Below are 23,340 nucleotides of genomic sequence, written 5' to 3' on the forward strand. Positions count from 1 at the left end.
GGCCCACCGGGGTCCCAACACAGTGGGCCTACAGGCACCGGCCCTCCCCCCCAAAAAAAAAAAAAATCGCGTCCCGCGAGGGTCATACACCGTACCCCCTTGAACTGCTGGGACCCCCCCCTCACCCTACTGGAAACCCAACCTAGCCAGAATGACCAAGGGGGCCTCAAAGAGACAGACCTCCATGAACCTGTACGCTAAGTCATCGGTGAGCCCGCCGGAGGGAACCACCGAGCAGGCTCCGGCGGCGTCATCGTCCACCACAGCACCGGAGTCCCAAAACATGATGGATTTTATCCGGGAGGGCTTCACCGCACTGCACTCAAAACTAGACGATATGAATGGCACTATATCCTCTATTAAGGCCCATATTGAGAGGACTGATAGCCGGGTAGCGGAGGTCGAGACAAGGGTGGGCTCCGCTGAAGATGCATTGGGGACTCTACGCTCTGAGGTCATTGCCCTCTCCAACAGGGTCCTCGATGTAGAAAGGAAGAATGAGGACTTGGAATCCCGATCACGACGCAATAACGCAGTACGCCATGCTTTACCCCGCCAAACTCTGAGTGGAGCACACCAACCGGGTGTTCTTCTTCACTCTTCCAGAAGAGGCCTCCAAGTTCCTGGACGAGCATTTCCCAGGCTAATACCCCCTCTTGTCCCAAGGACATACTGCTTCCTTCCTGCCCGACCAGGGAGAGCCCGCATCCTGCCACCTTCCTAAATTGGATTCACGCTGGTCTTATATTCTGTAATTGTTTGCAATGATCATTGTCATGGTTACGTGCCGCACTAATATGTGCAATATCTTCGCCTAAGTTACGTACAAGCCCTCACTGTTGGCACTATTCATTTCACTTGTCCTGCCGTGCCCGGAGAGACACGGCCAATTTGGCCTACAGGCCCCCAGGCGCTGATGCCACTGGTTTGGTTTTTGTTGGGGGGTTTTGGGATTATCATCCCTCTGTTTGGGGGGGGGGATGTGGGTGGGGGTGGGACATGTTGGGGGTTATGTTATTGTCATTCCTCCATTTGGGAGGGGGATGTGGGTGGGGGTGGGACATGTTTGGGGTTTTATTAACAGAAAATTGGCGCTGGCAGCGAAGGCGGACCGTGGTGCAGCACTCACCCACTGGTCTTGGACACCTTTTTTGACTCTACCACTATCACATCTCTGGCTGAGGGGGACTTAACCTTTATGAGTTGGAACGTTCGGGGGTTGGGGAACTATAGAAAGATGAGGCAGCTCCAGCTGCAGGCTGAGCGCCACGGGTCCAAGATTCTCTTTTTGCAGGAGACACATGCTCGCATGGAACAATGCATGCGTTTCGCCAAAACATGGGGTCCTCATAGATTCTCTACCGACTTCTCTACTCAAAGTCGTGGGGTCATGACCCTTATCCACAAGAGTCTCCGGTTCACCCTCATCTCTTCACATATTGACCCCCTGGGCAGGTATGTTCTGTTACATGCCACGCTTCAAGGGAAAGAAGTGGTTTTGCTGAACATTTATGGCCCCAACCTCGATGACCCTGAGTTCTACAGACAGGTCACGTCCCTTCTAGATGGCTTCCCCCTTGTTCCAATTCTCTGGGGGGGTGACTTTAATACTATCTTCGATGTAGCCCTCGATAGATCTGGGTCCAAGCCCCGTCATCTCTCCAGGGCAGCCTATGCTGCATTACCATCCCTACCCCGTTTGGCCATGGTGGACGCATGGAGGTTCTTTTATCCCGATTCCCGCGTTTATTCATTCTACTCTTCAGTCCACGACTCATACTCCCGAAGTGACCGCTGGGTGATCTCCAATGTCTTGGTTAAAGACGTGAAACAGTTAATGATTTTACCCAGAACCTTGTCCGACCACTCTCCAGTGACCATCACCGTGAGTTGGGCCCCTGATTCCGGCAGGTCCCGCTGTTGGAGACTGAAACCCCTCGCCCTACTCGATCCAGAGTTCCATTCCGAGCTCGAGGACTCTATTGAAGAGTTCTTTGAGTTAAACGCAGGCTCGGTACCATCACTAGCCACACTATGGGAGTCTTTCAAGGCCTATATTAGAGGGATTGCACTTTCCAAGGAAAACGGAGTCCACAAATTGATTCGGAGCGATCTAGCCGAGAATGAATCCAAGTTGTCGACCCTGGAGGCTGCGTGTTCACTTCGCTCTTCTCCGGGTAACCTAGCGGCCATTGGGGCGGAATTGGATACGTTTCGCTCCCTGGCTGATCGTGAACAGAGGTTTCTGGACAACCCAGGCATCGTGTGGAAATACGGGGAGGGCGAGCGCCCTGGTCGCTTCCTTGCGAGGTTGATCCGACACGAGACAGGTTCCCCACACTTTCTCGGGATTGAGAGACTGGACGGCTCTTTGGCTGTCTCCTCCCGGGACGTCAACACGGAATTCTTTAATTTTTACAAGTCCCTATACTCCAATTCGGACGAAGTATCAATGGAAGAAATAGACTCCTTTCTCAATTCCCTTCCCTTGACGGCTTTATCCCCTGAGGCCGCGGGCTCTCTTGACTCCCCACTTACACTGGAGGAGCTCTCCAACGCTGTGGATTCTCTATCCTCGGGGAAAGCCCCCGGCTCGGATGGTATCCCAGTCGAATTTTACAAGTCCTATAAGTCACTTCTCCTTCCCCACTTGTTGGCTGTGTGGGAGGAGTCGATCGAGACAGGTGAGTTCCCCCCTTCGCTACGTGAGGCCACGATTACAGTATTGCTAAAGGCTGGCAAACCCCCCTCGCATTGTGGATCGTATCGTCCGCTCTCCCTTATAAATTGCGACACCAAAATATATGCAAAGGCCCTGGCTCTCAGGTTGGCCCCTATCCTACCTTCCATCATTCACTCCGATCAAGCGGGTTTCGTCCCGGGGCGGTCCACCTCCCTGAACTTAAGGCGTATATTTAATATAATTGACAGGATTAGCCCAGAGACTCAGGCTGTAGCGGCCACGCTGGACATGCAAAAGGCCTTTGACTCGGTATCATGGCAATTCCTTTGGCGGGTTCTCGAGAGCTGTAAATTTGGTTCCTCCTTTCTCTCTTGGGTCAAGCTACTTTATTCGTCCCCTGTGGCTAGGGTCCGTACAGGTGACCACTGCTCTCCTTCCTTTGAGATCGCCAGGGGGACGAGGCAGGGGTGCCCATTCTCTCCCTTGGTTTTTGCAATTGCCATAGAGCCCTTCGCGGACATGCTTCGTCACCGCCATGCCCACAGAGGCCTCCGCACTGCCGGGAGGGCGGACATAGTTTCCCTATACGCGGATGACGCGCTGTTGTTCATTCGCTCTCCATCCCTCAACTTGCCTCCAGTGCTGGAGGATATCATTTATTTTGGCCGGATCTCGGGCCTTAGGGTGAATTGCTCGAAATCCACCCTTTTCCCACTTACGGAATGCACTCTCCCCCCCCTGACACTCTGGGATTCACATGGGCTCAATCCACATTCACTTACCTGGGAATAGCAGTAACACGCCAACAGGCACTAACCCTCGAAGAGAACTTTCGGAAGTACCTTACACATCTGTCCGTTAAGGTTTTAGCCTGGGACAAGCTCCCGATCTCCCTCGCAGGCAGAATGGGTCTATTGAAAATGGTGGTGTTACCTCAGCTGCTTTACAAGTTTGCCAACGTACCCTTGTGGCCAGGCGCGGACTTTTTTCGCGACTTGACTCGTACAATTAACTCTTTCCTTTGGCACTCAGGAGCGGTCCGGCTTAAGTATGAGACCTTGTCCACCCCCATGGCCAGGGGGGGCTTTGGTGCCCCTGATTTTCTTAAATATTGGCTAGTATCCCAGATCCAATATATCTCTCATTGGTTTAACACAACTGACCCCCCCCCTCATGTCCGGCTCGAGAAGCTTGCGGTCTGTGACCGCGAAATCCGCTCGTTGGTTATACAACCCACTCCTCTGGTACTGGACTCACAGAGCCCGGTCCCCTGCACATCCCTTGCATTAGCCAAAACATGGAGGCTGCTTGGAGTATCCCGCGCCTTCCACGGCAACTTTCCCCTCTGGAATTTCCTCCCGGGGGTCCCCCAGGTCGCACCACTTACTGTTCATCGCTGGGCCGAAGCAGGCTATGAGCTGTTGCGGGACGTGTTTGACCAGGGCATATTCATTGAGTGGACTGATCTTCCCCTGCCCTTGAGGAGTGACCAAAGTGTCTGGCTTCAATATGCGTCTCTCCGTAAGACCCTTAAGCGTAATTATCCAACATTCCCTGCGTTACCACCAGACGACCCGGCCATCGGGGAACTCACATCCCCCTCACCCATGAAAGGTAAAATCTCCAGATTATACTCCATGCTGCAGTCCAGATCCTTCCCAGAATTTTCTAAACTCAGGGGGTCTTGGGAGAGGGACCTGGGGGTGGAAATGTCAGACGACCGCTGGGCACATTTATGCGACCGCACTCACCGGGTGTCCTTTAATTCCTGATTCAAACTCATCCAGTTAAAAGTGCTGCATAGGTTCCACTATACTCCGGTCAGATTGCATCGCATGTCCAGTGAGCATCCATCTAGTTGCCCTCGATGTAGGCAAGATGACGCGGACTACATCCACATGATCTGGTCCTGCCCCCGCCTCTCACTGTTCTGGGGAGCGGTTTGCTCGACGGTATCTGCTATGCTCGATCACCCCATTGATCCTTCCCCAGCATTGTGTCTCTTCCACGACCTCCCTGGCCTCCCTCGAAACTCCAAAAACTGGCTGGCCTCTGCATGCTCTTAGCGGTTCGGTCCATCCTGCTCTGCTGGCTTCGCCCCTTTCCCCCCACACATGCCCAATGGTTAAAGGCGGTTACCTGGGCCTCTGACTCCGAGGAAACTTCGTCTCTCATGCAACCTACCCACTCCAGGCCTAGGGACATCTGGCTTAGGTTCCGCTCCTACTTGTCCGACCTGGACATGACTCCGGTTGCTTCCCCTTCACCTGCTTTCTCACTAGTGTGAGTGCTCCTTCCATATTATTTTGCTCAGCCACCCCTCCTCGCACATCGTTTGTAGTTCTGTTTCTGAATCACTTTATGTGCAATCTTTGTATGACTGTACCATGAACTGTATTGTCAGTATGTAGCTGCTGGGCGCTGTTCGCCTGTTGTTTTGCTGCCATGCTGCCTAATAAAAAAGAATTTTTAAATAAAAAAGGGGGGAAATCGCCAATTAAAACGAAAATGCCTAGATGCAGCATTTGGCCTGGTGTTTACGAAATGGCCCATGACCAGCCATTTATAGTGGCATCTAACACTGCAATCCTTTTGTGGCATTTGCAGCACATAATTCTGGACTACCGTAGATCGGGTGTAGGCAGCAGTGGATGAAATGAAATGATATTTTATTTGTATCACGCTCATAAACAAGTGTTTCAGAGCACGACCAGGCAAAGGGAGGGGAACAAAAACAACGATCTTAAACGCCCAGTGACATTAAGAACGCGCAAGTGCATGGAAAAAGGAAAAGTGGGAAAGTGCAAGGGGGAAGTGGAAAGTGCGGAACAGAGGAGAGAACAGAATAAATAATAAGTTAAATAAATAAATGAAGGCAATAAGCAGTGGTAGTGCAGCCAGAAAGTGGCAAGTGCTAGATTATTCAGATCTACCCCCAGCACGTTTCTTTGAAAAACTACTGACCTTTTCGGAGTTAAAAGTAGAGAGTGAACGGCTCGAGAGGGGAGGTATTTACAGAGGGATATTTGAAGGTATTTTGAACCCAGAAAGCCTTGTGGACAATGCAGAGGGTTTTAAATGTAATACTTGCGCCCACTGGGAGCCAGAGAAGGGATTTCAGAGCTGGAGAGATACGATCCCTGTGCTTGAGGCCAAGGACAAGTCGTGCAGTCCTGTTCTGGATTAGTTGTAAAGGGCGGAGAGTGGAAGCAGGTAGATTTAGAAAGAGGCTGTTACAGTAGTCCAACCTAGAGAGAACCTGAGCTTGGGAGACAGTGAGCTTCTGAGGGAAAGAGAGGAAAGGCAGAGTATGTCTGAGGAGGTGCAGTAAAACGTTTGACTTTTGAAGATATGTCAGAGATATGTGAGGAGAAGTGTGGAGTCAAAGATGACCCTGATGTTCTCAACCTCACAGGCAGGAGTAGGAGGAGGGCCAAGGGAGGCCGGCCAGAGAGTGAAGGGAAAGGATGGTGAAGGTGTACTACAGACCTAAGAGCAGGAGCTCCTCTACCGCCACCTTCAAAGCAGGGAGAAGCGCTGCATTCCTCTGACGAGATTGAGGGAAGGCGCTGGCCTGCATCTTGCAAGGCAGCCTCTGATCTCATCTGATCGTCAGGAGAACCGACCACGACGTGCTACACAACGCCGCTTTCAGCCTTTCATTGTGCTGTTTATCTTTTCATCACAGAACTCTTACACTATCTATAGTGTTCCATGCCTGCATTGATTCCGACAAGGCTTGCACTGCCTTAAGATGGCCGCTGTTGCCATTATGACGTCCCAAAGCTTCTCCGTGGCCTCTGTATGCTGATTGGCCTGCCCCACGTTCATTTGCCAATCAAAATTCACCAGTGCACTCCAAGGTGCAATCGGAAGATGCCTGACTGAGCCCCCTCAGTACTCTACAGACCTCTGAGCAGGAGCTCCTCTCCCACCAGCTTCAAAGCAGGGAGAAGCGCTGCATTGCGCCAATGAGATCGAGGTAAGGCTGTGTGCCCTGGCCTGCATTTTGCAAGGCAGCCTCTGATTTCATCCAATCTTCAGGAGAACTCCCCACAACGTGCTACACAACGCCACTTTCAGCCTTTCATTGTGCTGTTTATCTTATCATCACGGAACTCTTAGACTATCTATAGTGTTCCATTTCTGCATTGATTTCAACAAGGCTTACACTGCATTAAGATGGCCACCTTTGCCATTACGACGTCCCAAAGCTACTCTGTGGCCCCTGCATGCTAATTGGCCTGCCCTACGTTCATTAGCCAATCAAAATTCACCGGTGAGGTGAAGTCGGTGCACTCCAAGGTGCAATCGGAAAGTGCCTGACTGAGCCTGACCGAGACGCCGTACGCCTCGGCCAGGAACCCTGTCTACCTAACATTTCACATACTTGCTCCCAACTTCGACTCTGCTGGACAAACCATCCTCTCCACTTCCTGCAACAGCCAGTTACACCATATGGTAGCCCCATATGTTCGCCCACTGCTCCATCCATATCGCACTCCATACCACTTCTACACCACCGTAAGAGATTCCACGACTTCAAAATCTCTGCTTCGCACCCCCTAACTCTCTAGCACGGCATATTATCACACAGTCCTTAAGTGGCTCCATCCACTCTTGGAGACGCTACTTACCTACTATTTATTCTCGTCTGCCAATAGCCTAACATCCAGCGAAACACTGTACTGCGGAACCTTCTGTCTGCCATGCAATAGTTATATACCATAAATAAATATTATCATTGTGATTATTACTGCTAACACAGGCACCGCGCTATGCCTGCATAACTTGTTTCCTGTTTATTGTGCTCCATGTACCGTATTGTAGTACCCCTGGTAGTGGTCCCACGTCTTTATATCTGACCTATATCCCTGTATCCCTTATTACTATCACTGTGATGGCTACTGTTAGCACCGGCTCTGTGCTATGACTGCATACCTTGTTTCCTGTTTACTGTGCTGCATATACTGTGCTGCATATAATGTGTGTTCTCACGTCTTTGTGCCTGATTTGCTTACCCAAGCTTACCTAAACTTTTTATGTACATGCATATGCGCTCTCTAATGACTCTCGCATCTGCCTAAAATGCGTTTTAGCTAATCTACCTCTTTGATAAAGCTGATCAATACTGCCTGCTTACTCGCTGCTAAGTGACTTCTGCCTCTGATGACAGTATATATAGCTAGACTATTACACCTTGTTTGTTAGCCTTCATAATGTGCGTGCCTAGCATCAGCCCAGCGACAATTGCCTATGAAAAGCACACTAGTTCAGCACCCTTGCATCTACTCATTTAGTAAGTTAATCTTTCTTAGCCTTATTGCACCTAGTCAATTATTGCATTTGTGTGCTGGCCACTACCTAGCACCATACACTAGCCTCATTGCATTTAGTAGATCAGCCTGGTCGACACCAGCACCGCTGCAGGTCTCCCGACCTTTGATTTTTGAGTCACCAGGCACCAAGCTAACCCAGCCTACTCCCATTCGCCATGGCATATATAGGGTTAACCATTCTTATAATGGCTGATTGTCACCACGTTCTCCCCAGTCCACAGCCACAGCATCTCCAATTACAGCTATGCCTCCCCTAGCACACAAGCCCCTTAACCCAACCGTATCTGACAACACCATCACACCACCACCTACTCACAGCTCCAATCCTAGTCCACTCAAACCATGTATTCTCAAATGCAGAAACTCCATACTAGGTTATCGTACCTCTCACCAATTAAGAGCACGCATAAATGCCAGATCCCTCATAGTGTATGCACTCGACATAGCTGACCTCATATCATCCAATAACCTTGACTTCCTCACAGTCACAGAAACCTGGCTACAACCAGCAGCAGGTCCTTCTCTTATGCTCGCCCTACCCGAAAATAACACTATCACCAATGCTGACAGAACAATGAGTAAAGGGGGGGATTGCCTTTATCTCCAAAACCCAGCTCGGCATGAGAGAATTTGCCTCCCAACCTTTCCCATCAGGAGAACTCCTCTCTGTCAAACTGCCATTATCACCCCAAAGCACTCTACTTATACACCTGATTTACAGACCTCCCGGTCCCTTGCGTCTTTTGAAGACAATATCACTAATCTACTCTCACACCACACCAAGCACAAATCCAAAATCTTATTACTAGGTGACTTAAATCTGGGCTCCCAAAACCCACTCGACCCCCCACGCCATAACCTTAGAACAATCCGTTCAAGAACTAGGCTTTAAACAACTCATATCAGGACCCACTCATAACAAAGGAAAAACCCTCAACTGGGTTTGCCGATCTAAATTTGCAACACCAAAATACTCTCCAACACACCGTGTGCATGGTCCGACCATCACATCATTCACTTCGAAGTCGAGACCGCCATTCAACTTCCTCATATCGCCTCTCAAGTAACCCCTGCCACTACCAGAAATAACCTGCTGATTAGCCTAGAGAACATTCTCCCGTTTATCCAGCCCATCATCAACACCCCTACGACCTCCAAATTAGACCCGGCTGCATTAGTAAACTTGTTCAACAAAAACGTACTTCTAGCACTAGATCAAATAGCCACCCTCAAAACTAGAAAAGCCAAACGGCCCAGCCACTTCAACAAATGGTTCACGTCTGACCTAAAGGCTCTGCTGAAGTCCAAAAGACTCATAGCAGCTAATTGGAAAAAGAACCCCTCTCCTCAAAATAAAGATTTATTCAACTCAACCGCATTCACTTATAAAAAAGCCATCATAAAAACCAAAAGTGACACCTTTAACAAGAGAATACTAAACGCCAAGTCTAATGTCAAAGAACTCTTCACCATACTTCAAGAGTTGAAATCTCCCATACCTCCACAGTCAACCTGTGGCAACGATGCCCCGTGGTGTGCCAGCATCCAGAAGGCAGTCTTAGACAAACTATCATTACTACAGGCCAACATAGAAACTAAAAGACTCATCCTAGCCACCAAAGGCAAAACCAATTCCATCCAAAGCTGCACACCTTTGCCCAAGAACGGCAAATTATTTTAATTCTTCCCTGTCACCACTAAAGAGGTGGAGACCATAATAGCCAGACTAAAACCCTCCAAATGCTAAGGGGACATTTGCCCAGCCTCCATCATCAAAGAAGGAGCCAAATAATTTGCTCCCTTCATCACTGCATTCATCAACTCCTCATTTGCCTCCTACTCTGTACCCAAGAATCTCAAAGACGCATGGGTCAAGCCCCTCATAAAAAGCCCACCCTGCACCCTGTTATTCCTACAAATTATCGCCCACTCACTACTGTTCCATTCATGCTAAAAATCTTAGATAAAGAGCTTCCATTCAAATTCAGAACCACCTTGAAACTAACAATCTGCTAGGCCTCCGTCAATCAGGGTTCAGACCTAGACATGACACTGAGACAGCTCTTCTAGACCTAAAAATCCAGATGGACGAGGCCAAAGACAACGGCAACCCCTCCCTTCTCCTACTCCTGGATCTGTCAGCTGCCTTCGATTTAGTATTCTGACCTCTCATTTAACCGCATCAGCCTCCTTCTGGCCCAATGCTGCCAAATGGATCCAATCCTTCCTCTCTGACAGATCCATGAGGGTCTTCGCCACTGCTTCTACAGAGCTGTCCCCATCACCTATGGAGTCCCTCAAGACTCCTGTGTCTCCCCAACGTTGTATAACATCTTTACTAAGATGTTATTTGACCTAGATGACATGGAAGTCCCCTACACCAACTATGCGGATGATACACAAATCCTTGTCACACGCTGAGGCTCCTACGAGAAGGATGCTGCCCATCTAATTATATATAAAGCAAAATCCAAGACTGGATGGCCAAGCACGGCCTTTGTCTAAATGATGACAAAACCGAGTTCTTACTGATTGGTTCGAGGTAACGGCTTAACAAACTCAACCCGCAATACAAGTCCTTCAACATTGATGGAAATCTCACCAATGTCTCCAAAGATGCCAAAACGCTGGGAGTCTACCTCGACTCAACCCTCTCACTATCAAGACAGGTTAATGCTACAGCATCATCCTCAGCTTACAACGCCAAATTAATAAATGCCTGCAGACCATTCTTATCTACACAGAGTTCTATTACGCTGGCCAGAGCTCTAGTACTCTCCAAATTAGACTACTGTAATACCCTCTACCATGGCACAAGCAAGCAAAACTTCCACAAACTCCAAATCCGCAAAATAATGCCCTCCGGGCAGTCCTAAATATTCTACGCTCAGACCATATCTCCCAAGCCAGACGAATTGTCAAATGGCTACCAATACAAGATAGAATCACCTTCAGAACACTTATGATCACCCACAAATGTCTCAATAAAACAGCTCCCAAATACCTGGCTGATAAATTCTGCAGAAAGACGGCCACTAGACCTACCAGAGCCACCTATACTCACTGACTCCAAAACTCAGGCGGATCTAGCTTCCCTGTCCTGGCTGCTAAAACCTGGAATACCATGCCCCCAGCGCTTAGGGATGAACCATCCTTCCTGGCCTTCCGCTTCAAAGTCAAATCTTGGCTATTCTCTCTTATCCCATCTACTTAGCTCATGTGTAAATTATTGCTGAAACCTTTGTACAGTCTGTATATTTTGTAAATCGTTACTGCCTTATTTATAAACCCTGTCATTCTGTTTTCATATCATTTGTACATGTTCTGTATATGTATACTTTGTCTGTTGTAACATGTTTCTCCATCAAGTCAAGTGCCTAGTTACCTCTGGGTTCAGTGCGCTATACAATCAAATAAACGAAACCAAACTAAGCTAAACTAATGAGGAGGATCTCTGTCTTGTTGGCATTTAGACCAAGATCGTTGGTGGCACACCAATTTTGAATGGCGATTAGGCAATCATAGATGAGGGAGGGAGAGGAAGTGGCTGAAAGAGGCATGAAAATGAGTTGGGTGTCATCAGCATAAGCAGAAAATGGAAATGAAGTAGGACAGAGTTGCCAGGTATTGATTGAAGAGCCAGGGCGAGAGGTTAGACCCCTGGGGAATACTGCAAGTGGAAAGGAAGATAGATAAAAGGAAGGACCCAAGTTGTACCTGGGAGGGTCGATAAGAAAGGAAAGAGGTCAGCCAGGCCAGAGCCTGATCGGTGAAACCCAGGTTGTCATGGAGACGGTTGAGCAGGGTGGTATGGTTGACAGTGTCAAAAGCATAGGAGAGATCAAGTAGGATGATGACAGAGGGAATGTTAGAGTCAAGGTTGGAGAGCAAGTCTTCAAAAATGTTAAGGAGAGCAGTTTCCGTGCTTCCGGCAGTTCTGAAACCGGATTGGTGGTCATGGAGAGAGCCAACAGAGTGGGAGTAAAGGTTAAGCTGAGAGATGGCCTTCTTTTCAAGGAGCTTACCCAAACGGGAGTAATGGAAATTGGGCGATAGTAAGCCGGACAAGAGGGATAAGCTGTGGGTTTCCGGAAGAGAGGATGCACAAGGGAGTGCTTCAGAGGGGAGGGGAAAGATCCAGAGGCAAAGGAGAGGTTGCAGGAATCAGCAAGGCTATTGATGTGGTCCTTAATGGTTTTAGAGGAACAGTGATGGATCTGTTTTGATGAGGCTTTCATAGATCGGACTTGTCTAGCAACGTCATCTTGGGAGAAAAGAGGGAAGGAGGAGAAAGAGGGAGGGGGTAGCTGAGGGAGGGACAACACGCCCAGAATGGGAGGGGAGAGGAGGGGGAGCAGAGGAGAGGGTGGACAAGATGTCCCCGGTTGTAGAAATAAAGCGAAAGGCAAGGGCATTGCAAAGGGCTTGGAAGGCGAAGGGGGGTGCAGACTGCAGCAGGGTTGGCCAGCTCCTTGCAGATTTTAAAGAGTTTGGCCGAGTTGTTAGATGCCGCAGAGATTCAGGCTTGTATGTGGGCTCTCTTTTTGGTGTGGACAGCGAGTCGGTAGGCCAGTTTTTCAGAAGATGAGCAAGAAGCCCTCCTTTTCCACTCAGCCACCATATACTTACTTTAGGTGTAGCTAGGTCAGAGTCATACCAAGAATTGTACTTGGCTTTGGACTTCAAGCGGATCCTCATGATGGGGGCAAGAACATCAAGAGTAGCAGAGATAGAGGAGTAGAGAAGGGACAGGGCTGTGTCAGGGTGTGAGTCACCCTGGAGAGTAGAAGGGGGGAAAAGGTAGCAGTGAAAGCCTCGACTGACACACGCTCATGGTCCGGATGTCCGAGAAGGTGGGTGGCAATCTTGGGGTAGGCTTGACTTGAGGTGAGGAGATCTAAAGTCGAGAGGAGAGGAGGCAGTGATCACTCCAGGGGAGAGGAGTGGTGAGAGGAGTAGAGAGGGGGAGGCCAGAGGAGATCAAGTGTGTGACCAGCAGAGCATTTCGGGCCGGATAGAGAGGGAGATTGAATCACAGAGGTTGCGAAAGAGTGTAGAAGAAGAACAGGCAGAATCAAGATGGATGTTGAGGCCACCAAGGAGGAGAAGTTGAGTGGTTGAGGCAAGTAGGGAGTAGGAGAGATCTGCCTAGTCAGAGAGAAAAGAGGTGATTTGACTAGGGGGCCGGTAAAGAGTAGCAACAGTAAGAGAGAGAGAGACCCTGCAGACAAGGCATTTGAAAGAGGAAAAAGTCTGAGTGGGGATGAAAGAGGTAGGAAACCACTCAGGGATAATCAGGGCTACACCCCCTCCGGACCAGTTGGATCTGGGGCAGAGAGGATCTTGTAGCTGTCAGGGAGGACAGTGTCAAAAATCATGACAGAGCTCACTGTGAACCATGTCTGGGTAAGACTGAGGACATCAAGATCAAGTTCTTCTAGGAGGTGGCAGATGTCAGAGGAGTGTTTGACAGTCGAGTGAGAGTTGAGAGTGGTAAGATGAAGAAGATTGCCAGCCTTAAAGACCTTCCAAGGGTAGGGGGTAGAGATCAGAGGTATGCCCTGCAGAGGTGTGGAGGGAGCTTGAGCTGAGGCAGAGGAGGAAGGAAAGGAGAGCAAGGTAGCCAAGGGAGGAGAGTAGGGGACAGCTGGAGAAGAGAGGAAGTTTATGAGGCATGGGAACCGCCTATCGAAAAGGAGGAGATTAGCCTGAGGGCCTTGCACCATGACAGTGCCATTTAGGTAGACATTAATGATGACTCTGGAGGATGGATCAATGAGGACTTCCCAGACGGTTCCAACATTAATGGGAGAGCAGGAGACAGGACAGAGCAAAGAGATCATATGAGGGGTCCAGAGGTCTGGCGAAGGAACAAAAAAGATGATGTCAGTGAGGGTTTGTCTGGCAGAGGCGCTGGAATAGGTATCAGCGATGGGGAGACTTCGGTTTGAAGCGAAGATATCCTTTTTAAATTTCTTCTTACCCAACCTAGCGAGAAGGGAAGGACATTTGATAGAGAAGCAGTTGGAGTAGATAGGAGAAACAGATAACGGCATGACTAGGTAGAGAGAGGAGGCAGTAGGAGAAATAAGCAAGGACAGCTGTGTGGAATAGTCACTGGGCTAGCAGGTAACAATTGAGGGCCAAAGTAAAGTGAAAAACACACCCAAGTTTGAATTACAAAAGCACACCCAAATTTGACTTTCAGAAACACACCCAAGTTTGAATTACAAAAATACACCCAAGTTTGACTTTCAAAGGCACATGCTAAGGCACCAAAGGTAAGAGATGTGAGCTATGGGTTTGAGGTGAGTGCTAAGGTAAGAGCATTATATAGCATACAGGGAGACAAGGTGGAACAGGAAGAAGGAAAGATCCCGATGGGAAAATGAAAGGGTAGACAGAGGGGGGAGCCAACCCATGCAGAGGGCAGTGGGAGAGTCTTGGTGGTCCAATTTCATGGCTGAGTGTGCTGACAAACCCAGGGAGGGTCAGGTTGCGGTGGTAGCTTCATATAGTGCACCGGTAGCAGACAGGGGCCTTAGAAGTGGGCCTTTGAGTCAGTGGGCCGCCTCCCGCCTCCCAGTCCTATCGATTGACTGATAAAACAAAGGTAGCCAATGGTGGGGGGACCGTGCCGAGCTATGTAGGCAGACTCATTTGCAGGTGGCCATCTTTGATGGTGGTGAGGGTATCCACAAAAAGCAGGCAGGCAATTGAAGTCATTAACCAATAAAGCCAGAAAAGCAGTGCTGTAGAGCCCAAAACACGTGATTCAGAACATGTGTGATAGTAAAAGGATACGGCTATGCTAAAATAAAAATTAAGCCCACTTGTGAGAGAAACCCATAATACACTTACAAGCCTCATTTAGCGTCATGAAAAGCACCCATGATGATGCTGGGCACATGAGGCTTACCTCAGTGATGAAATATCAGCTGCAGATATGATCCACATGTTTGGCAGAGCAGCTGATACAAAATGAATGGTTGACGCAGGGAGCGCGAGGTGCAGGCACTGAAGCCTGGTTGTAGAACCCCTGATGAAAAATGGACAATGCGCATGGAGAGAGAGCGCGAGGTGCAGGCACTGAAACCTGGTCATAGAAAAGCTGATGAAAAATGAATGGTGTGGCTGGTTGGGGAGTACAGGAGAGGCAGAGAGGATGGTGTGCACAGAGAGCGCAATGATATTTTAATGAGAAGAAGAGGCCAAGGAGGTTGGGTACTGGTGGTTGTAGCAGAAGAAGGGGCTGCAGAGGTGGATGGTACTGATGTGGCAGTAGCAGAAGGGGTGGATGGGGTGGAGGTGCTTTCAGCCTGCAGGTACCTTCTCTGTGATTCTGGTCCATGCGCTTTAAATTTATGATGGTAATGCGCATTTCGGTACGGATCCTCCACTTCATCCCAATGGGCACGAACAAGGTGCTGTATCAAAATGGAGGTGCCCAGCCTTTGAGTCGGTTTGTTGGAATGCTCTCTCTGCAGTACTTTCCCACAAAACGTACACTGTACCTCCTCCACCTCTTTCTTAATGTGGTGCTGCTTCACTCTGAAGTTCTGCCAGCTGTCCGCCTCAGTCTTCATTGCACAGCGCTTCTTCCTTGGGGGTGATGCAGCTGACACCAAAACAACATCTGACGGACGTGCCGTATATAACGCCCACTCGGCCATGCCCACTCTGAACTTTAAAAAACGACTGCATCACTGTACATGGCCGATTTATCACCCTCAACGTCACTGTACCTGTACAAATATATATATTCCACAGTTTTTATCTAACCACGAATGTAATGGTAATGAGCTACAAATACCCTTGGTTGGTTGTAGTCATTGTACTATGTACCTGCGGTAATCAGGAAAAAGTCCTCAAAAACGGGTTCCCTGTCCTCACAGACCTTTTCAAGTGCCTCCTTATGTGTGCCTGCTCCCCTGACCTCCCTGTTGGCCTCCTCACCGCCCCTGCCCTATCCAATCCCCCCACAACACTCGTTTCTGTGATGCAGTTTCCGGTGAAATGTCGGGTAGCTGTGATCATACCCCATATTATACCCGAGGGTATGAAAAACGTTTTTGAACTACGTTTTGCAAACTTGGTCCTTAGCCCCCTCCAACTACCAAATTTCACTTGTTGTCCTCTTGCCCCCCCACCTCTAGGTTGATGGCATTTGAATATTTTTTGACCTGCAAATTGCTTTTTTTCTGCGTTTTATTTGTCTGATACACTCAGTTATAACCAGGGGTATAACCATGGCTACCTCTCACAATGAGAAAAGGAAAGATGCTGCCTGTTTCATTTACAAATACCCTAAACACCCGGTTACTCAATGTAACTGGGAAGATATAGCTATTTATTTTGGAGATGGGGGACACTCCCTTCTCCATCAAATATTTGAAAAAGTACTGGACGGAATAACCCCAAACCATAAAAAGATTGCGCGTCAAGGCTTAGTGCCCAAGTTGTTTCAAACCAGGTCCAAATTTGTTTTCCTGAAGTTTTGGCTGTTCGATGGAGCAAAAATTGACCTTTTTGTCTATGGAAAAATGAATTCGTTCTAGGCCCAAAGTGCTTTTTTTAAATTTTCTAGATAGCTTTTTTATTTTGTAATGTATCTTTTCCAGACTTTCCAGTCTAGGGGGCACAGATGTGCAAAATTGTCTGCCAAATTTCAGCCAAATCCGTCACACAAGTCAAAGGTTATTAGCGATTCATTTGTTTGATTTCCTATGTAACTCCGACTCACCTTAACTATATGGCGGTGACCACTGCCCTATCATATATATATATATATATATATATATATATATATATATATATATATATATATATATATATATATATATGATTATAATGATGTTAGAATTAGGTGACCAGTACTTCTCAGATTTCACAACTGTTTTTTATAATAAAAAGTGCCATTTGGAATTCACTTCATTATAGCATGACAGATGTTACAATGATACTGTGTCACAGAGGGTGGGCTATTCTTAACTTTTGCGAGTATTGGCTTTTTAAGTTGGGGAAACCTATATTTAGAGCACTTGTAATCATGGAGAGGGAAGGGGAGCAATGAGCACTTGTAAATGTATGGATTAATTACAGTGCAACCTTCTCATCCTGGGCAAACACCATAAACACTTAGCCATTTTGGTTCCATGAGTAGGGAAGTATTGTAAATCAGTACTGGGAGATAGAGACAATCATTACAGAATATCTGTGTTATCTTGTCTGAGCACTTGCTTTCCATGGAGATGAAAGAAAATAAATCTGCACTGAAGATGAAAGGATCCATTAAAGAATAGCCTTGTGATGACAGTCAATCAGTATTTTGTAAAGTCTCATTGTCCATTGTCCATGTGAAGGGAAGAAAGGCAAACAGAAAGTGAGGTGAACGGGTACAATCCTGTGCATTCTAGTGATCTTTGCCAGTGGGTCCTAGTGCTCTCCAGGTCTGGTTCTTATCTTGCCACTCATGATCCCAGTATAAGAATAACATCAGGTAGCGCTGTGGCTTTGGGTCTGATATAATACCCCTGCAGTCCACAGTAAATTCGGAGGTCTTATGTTTCAACCACGAGGATGAAAGCAATCAGCACAGTAGTCAGTGCAGATGCTAGCAGATTCCTTACAGTGCAGCCTTGTGATCTTGGGAAAACAATAAATCCAAACCTCTTGTGTTGTAACTAAAAGGAGGAATGAAAGCAATCAACAACTGGACGTGTTAGCCTGGGGATCTTGGGCAGAAGATATATTCTGAGCTTTTAGTCTCCATTATAAAACATAACACCTACCACTGCATGCACCTTTCTTCATCTGTGGTGGTTCCTACTCGAAATCACAAACCATTCTCAAAAACCTGGCAGGCACTTGGGTGCCATACTATCCCTTCTGCTGTGAAAGTTATTGTCTGAGGGCTACGAACACAAGACTCTGGTACTTTCATATTGGGCAGGGGCTGGTTGCTGTCGTTTAATCTGCCCCTAAGGTGTATCTAAAATGGCCCACAGTCCCTCACAGCTGTACCTGCAAGTGTTCTGCAAATTCACAAAAGTAGATTTTGAATGCGTTAATAGCTAGTTGCCAGCATGACACTTTGTGTTGTGTATCATGTCAACAGCATTTCTGTTTTATATTCTTATTTTTTCTGTCCGTCTAAAATATTTCTATCGGAAAAGCAAGGAAAAACAGTACATAAAATAACTCCCCGAACAATATGTCGATATATCTCCTATCTATAATCCGTAATGCACAACAATTGGTTCTTTTCAATTTTCCAAGCCTCTTTTATGCATCCAAATTCAAATAAGTGCAACCATCTCAAAGCCATGATTCTCCACTCTGGTGAATGCAAATAACACCTAATGGAACATCCCTTTAGTCACAGTTTAAATACCGATAATGCCCATTCACCAAATGCTTTTGGGTGGAGGGTGACAGAAGTTCCACCAATAGGCAACTTCAAAAGCAAAAGATCTCCATCTCTATTTATTATCTCTGTTCATTGCCTCTCATTGCTCTGCACTGGCTCTGATGTTGTCGCATCAGGCTGAATTCCCCAAGATCTCTGGAGTACCCTTTTTTCAAAGCACTCCAATTCCCCTTTATCTTCACCATCTGAAGCATCATTTTTCTTTCTCTACGTCCACCTCTTGCAAGGCACCAATCAAGCACTTTTAGATATCCATACCAATGCCTCCCATTTATTCTCACCTATGTCCTCTTTAATCTCTCTGCAAACCACCATCAAGTCTCAATGAGAGAGACGGGTGTCCCATTCCATTGCCTCTCACTGACCAGTCAATGGGGAATTGCAAGTGTCTCCTTCGAAGTCTACCCGTCTTTTTTTAAATGCCTTCATTACAGTTTGAATGGACTCCTAAAGGACCTCCTGCCCAATTGTCAACAGGGGGTACTTTTCCGTGTGCTCTGCAGCTCCACCATGTAAGGTAGGTGCTTAAGTGGGACCCACCAGCTACAGTAGGTAGAGAAGATCTATCTGATCTCTCATTATTTAATCTTGAGAATATGATATATAAAGCTCAATTTGGAGTGTCAGGGTCTGAGAGTCACCAAAGTCTAACCAGCAGTGTTGACCTCTGGGACCCAAGTTCTCATGTACTACGCCTGCCACCCATACAGACTGGGTGAAGTCCCTACATTTTGATTGTTCTGTTTTCTATTTCTATTTCATGTGTGTTTTATAGAGTGTGATTCATACACGTGATGGTATCTTGGTGCCAATACTAGTGAAGACAAAAACAGCCAGAATGAAATATCCTATTCATTGACTGCACAGCCACGCTTTCATGATTTATGAAATTTAAGTACATTAGTAATGTTTTTAATCTCTATTGGCAAGGATTTCCACAGCCACCAGGTCTGGTACACCTCGGAAGTGGTACAGACAGACAATTTTGGGTGAAGGAACAGACTCCTTGAGACAGTTAAAAACAATGTTTGTTTGAGAGAAGAGTAGGTCATGTATCAGTAAGGTCCTATTGACGAGAATTAGGGCCTGGTATTCTTTTCCTTTTATTAGTCGTAGTTTGCGAAAGACTTTAAATGTCTGGGTCCTAATGTTAGAGCTTCCTACTGGGTACATTCTGTATTCGCTCAAGGCTATTTAGGCAGGTTTAGATAAACTGAGGCAGACGGTTTTTGCAATAATCTATGTGTTATGAAATGAGTGTATCAATGAGCATTAGCTGTGCATCAATTCAGAAAACCTAAAGAATCTTACAAAGTATTTTCAGGAGTCGTGCAGAAGGGTTAAAGTGATGTGTAATGTTGCCATGAGGTTTTTGCTGCCTGCATTCACTTCCCCCCTTCTCCGTCCTCATCTGGGGCCAACGCTCAGTCCCAGTTCAGCCAGAGCAATCTCTGTTATTGCCACCAATCCCTACAAATGCCTCTTCCTTTTCTCCACCATGTGCTACCATTGAAGGTGTGTGTGCAGATGCCCACCACTAAGAGCACCACCTTGGTGGCCCCTTGTAAATGTTAGGGAGAATACCTTACAGATGGAAATATATATATATCCAAGTGCCTCTGTCAGCTTTGCAGGAGATCCCCGAGTCCTACCCGCACCCCCTTTGCTTTCATGGCATCGAGTGCGTCTTCTCCGCAGTGCTTGTCAAAGGTGGGCTAGAGGTGAAGCTCGCAGTAGAGCCCCATCACAGACTTCAAATTCTCTCCTTTAACCTACAAGATGACATGCTTTCATTATGTTTCTGTAAAATATTACTAATTTTTCTCAGAAAATGTAAAATATTCTTATCAAATGCAATACCCATGTTAAAGTTAAAAATAAAGCAATGATGTCAGTAACTACAGGTAATAATGCCTCATTTTTCCAAGTGTATACATTCATGTTTTCAGGGGGAAAATTAGACAAAGATTGAGCCGTGCCTTAAACAGTGCAGCCCACCACTGAAAGCTTACTAGGTATATCTGACCCTCCAGCAAAACCATATGCAATTCAGGTCTAATTGTCTCCTAGACTTTTCTTTCACAGGCATCTGTAGGGTGAGGTAGCATCACTTTATTTTAAAAAAACAGCTTGTCATATTTTATTTGTCATTACATTGTAATCAACAAACTGCCCTAAAGGAGACCCATTTGGTTAATTTAGCATAATATATAAATCATCTGAAAGTTTGGGTGTCTGTGCTTTTTCTAAAAACACTGTCAATTCATACAACTCCCTTGAATCATATGCGAGCATAAATTATTTATTAGATCCATGAAGCAGATTCCAATCCAAGCAACAGGGAATCATGGGCATGAAAATGAGAGTTGGATGATGTCTGGGTGCAGCATTTCAGGTGTTGGTCAGAGTAAATAAAAAAACAAATAAGGCTGCAGGGCAAACATCGGCCCTGGCAATCTGGTAGACATTATGACGTGGAAGCATTGGGACACCTCTTCAAAGGAACACCTGCAAGAAAAAGGATTGGCAAAGCAACCTGTCTGGATTTGCAAATGTGAAGGTTGTGCCTTTCAGCCAATTGTTTTTTTTTTTTAAGATCGTACCCTCTACCCATTTGCGAAGCCAGATCTTTTAGCTGTGCCCGATTGTTTTATGTTTACCCATGTAAATCCATGTCCTCAAAATTGCTCATAACGTACCCCAGTTCCTTTTAAATAAGAGTGTGGACATTTCTGAACGGCATGCATCAACAAAGCAGCAAAGCTATCATGCATTTTCCCTCCCTCCTCACCTATCAAACTCTCCGCCTTTCTTTCAGATCGACTCTAGAACTTGGAGGTCATGCTAATGGCACTGGCGTGCTGTATCAACCTCAGTAACATAACGCAGCATTGATCTGTTTGGGGGTTGTGGGGTTATACATTTTACCCTTAAATTCACAAAGGTAGACCTTTTGGCTTGGCTCATGCTTGGTTGCTGTGTTGTCCTTCAAATGTAGACGTCCTCTGCCTTGGATAAACACATACAAATGCATGCTGACGTCTTTTTATCAGAGCAGTATTGTAAACAAAACACTCAACAAAATGCCTCTTTCATACTTAAGTTCATTAACTTGACATGGACCTTGGTCTTCTTTTCTTAAGTTATAATGCTAGCTCCTTCAGCTTTACATGGCTGTACCTGGTTGTGACAATATTGTAGAAACAGTAAACTATACATAGGGGGAGTGAATCACCATCCTGACTGATTACAACAGCCATGTCAATGCACTCATTACGCGCCCAAGGTCATGTAGCTATAAGCTTCCATCCATCTCACACAGGAGGCCCTGTCAGTGGTGAACTGCTATGAATAGAAACTTGCGCGCCTTCTTTGTTGTCCACAGGAGGACGAGATCCGCACACAGATTCATACTAGCAACCTACTGTAGAAGCCAGCGTGAATCCATGTCAGAGAAAGCAGGATGAATTAAATGGGCCAGCATTGAGCACGAGCTTGCCAGTGGCGATTTTGCACTAGGTACAAGTGTGACTACTCTTGCAATCTGAGCAAAAGTGTTTATTGCAATAGTATAGCAGGAAGATTTCACTTATATGGAATTAGCATGGGCGACTATCCGTTATGGAGAATATTCCTCCCAGAGGTTCAGAGTCACATATCACAGGCACCCTGAGGTTGAATATTTCGCCTTGGTTGATAGTCATCCATGTATTATTGTATATTGCTTATGGGTGCCTTTGAATCAATTCAGCCTATTGGGAGAAAGATAGGGTCCTTTCCTCTATGAGACCATCATTTCCTGTTCCCCACACTCCCTGAAGGGGCAATGGGGAGGGCTAGTGGTGGGATCTGGCCTGTGTTGAGAAGTCAGCGGGAACGGTTTATGGAGAGACCCAACAAACCTTTGTTGTGGTGCAAGGTAAGTGTGCAGGTGTGTACATCGCTACAGTGAAATATGACTTTCATGTTTCACTGCAGAAGTGACATGGAAAGGTGTAATGACTTTCAGAGTTCTCCATAGTCTCTCAATATGACCCATATGAAATAATAACAATAGACAACAGGGTTGTTTTTCTTTCCTGATTGTGACATATTTATGCTTTCTGTCACATTTTATGGACTGAGTTTGCGTCACTGGATTCTTCCTGCATGTGTCATGGATTTTCTGTAGTTTTCATACACAAATGTTAACGATTTGTATTTTCAGGTACATATCAATGACAACATAATTGGTTAATATGAACGAATTTGAGAGTAAACATTTGTAGGTGTGGAGCGGTAAAGGGTATTGGGCGTTGGGGTAATTGAGGGTGCAGTTGGGTCACTCCCCCATGTGGAACAGGTGACTCACCCATTTAGAAGTGTATCATCATCTGACCTACATTCATTAAAAAAAAGGTTGGTATAATGATGTGCTTTCAATCGTTTCAAAAGGGAATCAAACTCGCAATTCCTGACCACAATAATTGTGTGCAACAGAGCTGATGCACCTATCAAGGTCCTGAAGTGCTCACTTCATTTGGTAGTGGCAGCGGGGAGGGCAGGCCCATTTAGCGGCATACTGAACACCCTACTGATGAGAGAGGACATGTTTTTAAAAGCTTCTGCGTAGTCTACAGGATTGTACTCCCTGGCCACTAAGAGGGTGTTGGCACATTGTCTGGCATCAGGAGGAAGTGTAAGGGTTTCCATAACTACACTCACACCAGAATCAATACGCCCCTCTAGGGGAATAAGGCAAAAAGGTGATCTTGTAAGGATAGCAATTTTAATCTTACAAATGAGAATGGTAGCGAAGGATTCTACTACCTGAACAGTATTCTCCTGTCCATGTTCCCATTCCTTCCTGCCAAAGTGGTTTTAAGCTGGGGTTTATATAGGTCCTGGCT

Source organism: Ambystoma mexicanum, chromosome 2q (assembly GCF_040938575.1).
Source record: "Ambystoma mexicanum isolate Mex_15411 chromosome 2q, UKY_AmexF1_1, whole genome shotgun sequence".
NCBI classification, from domain to species: domain Eukaryota; kingdom Metazoa; phylum Chordata; class Amphibia; order Caudata; family Ambystomatidae; genus Ambystoma; species Ambystoma mexicanum.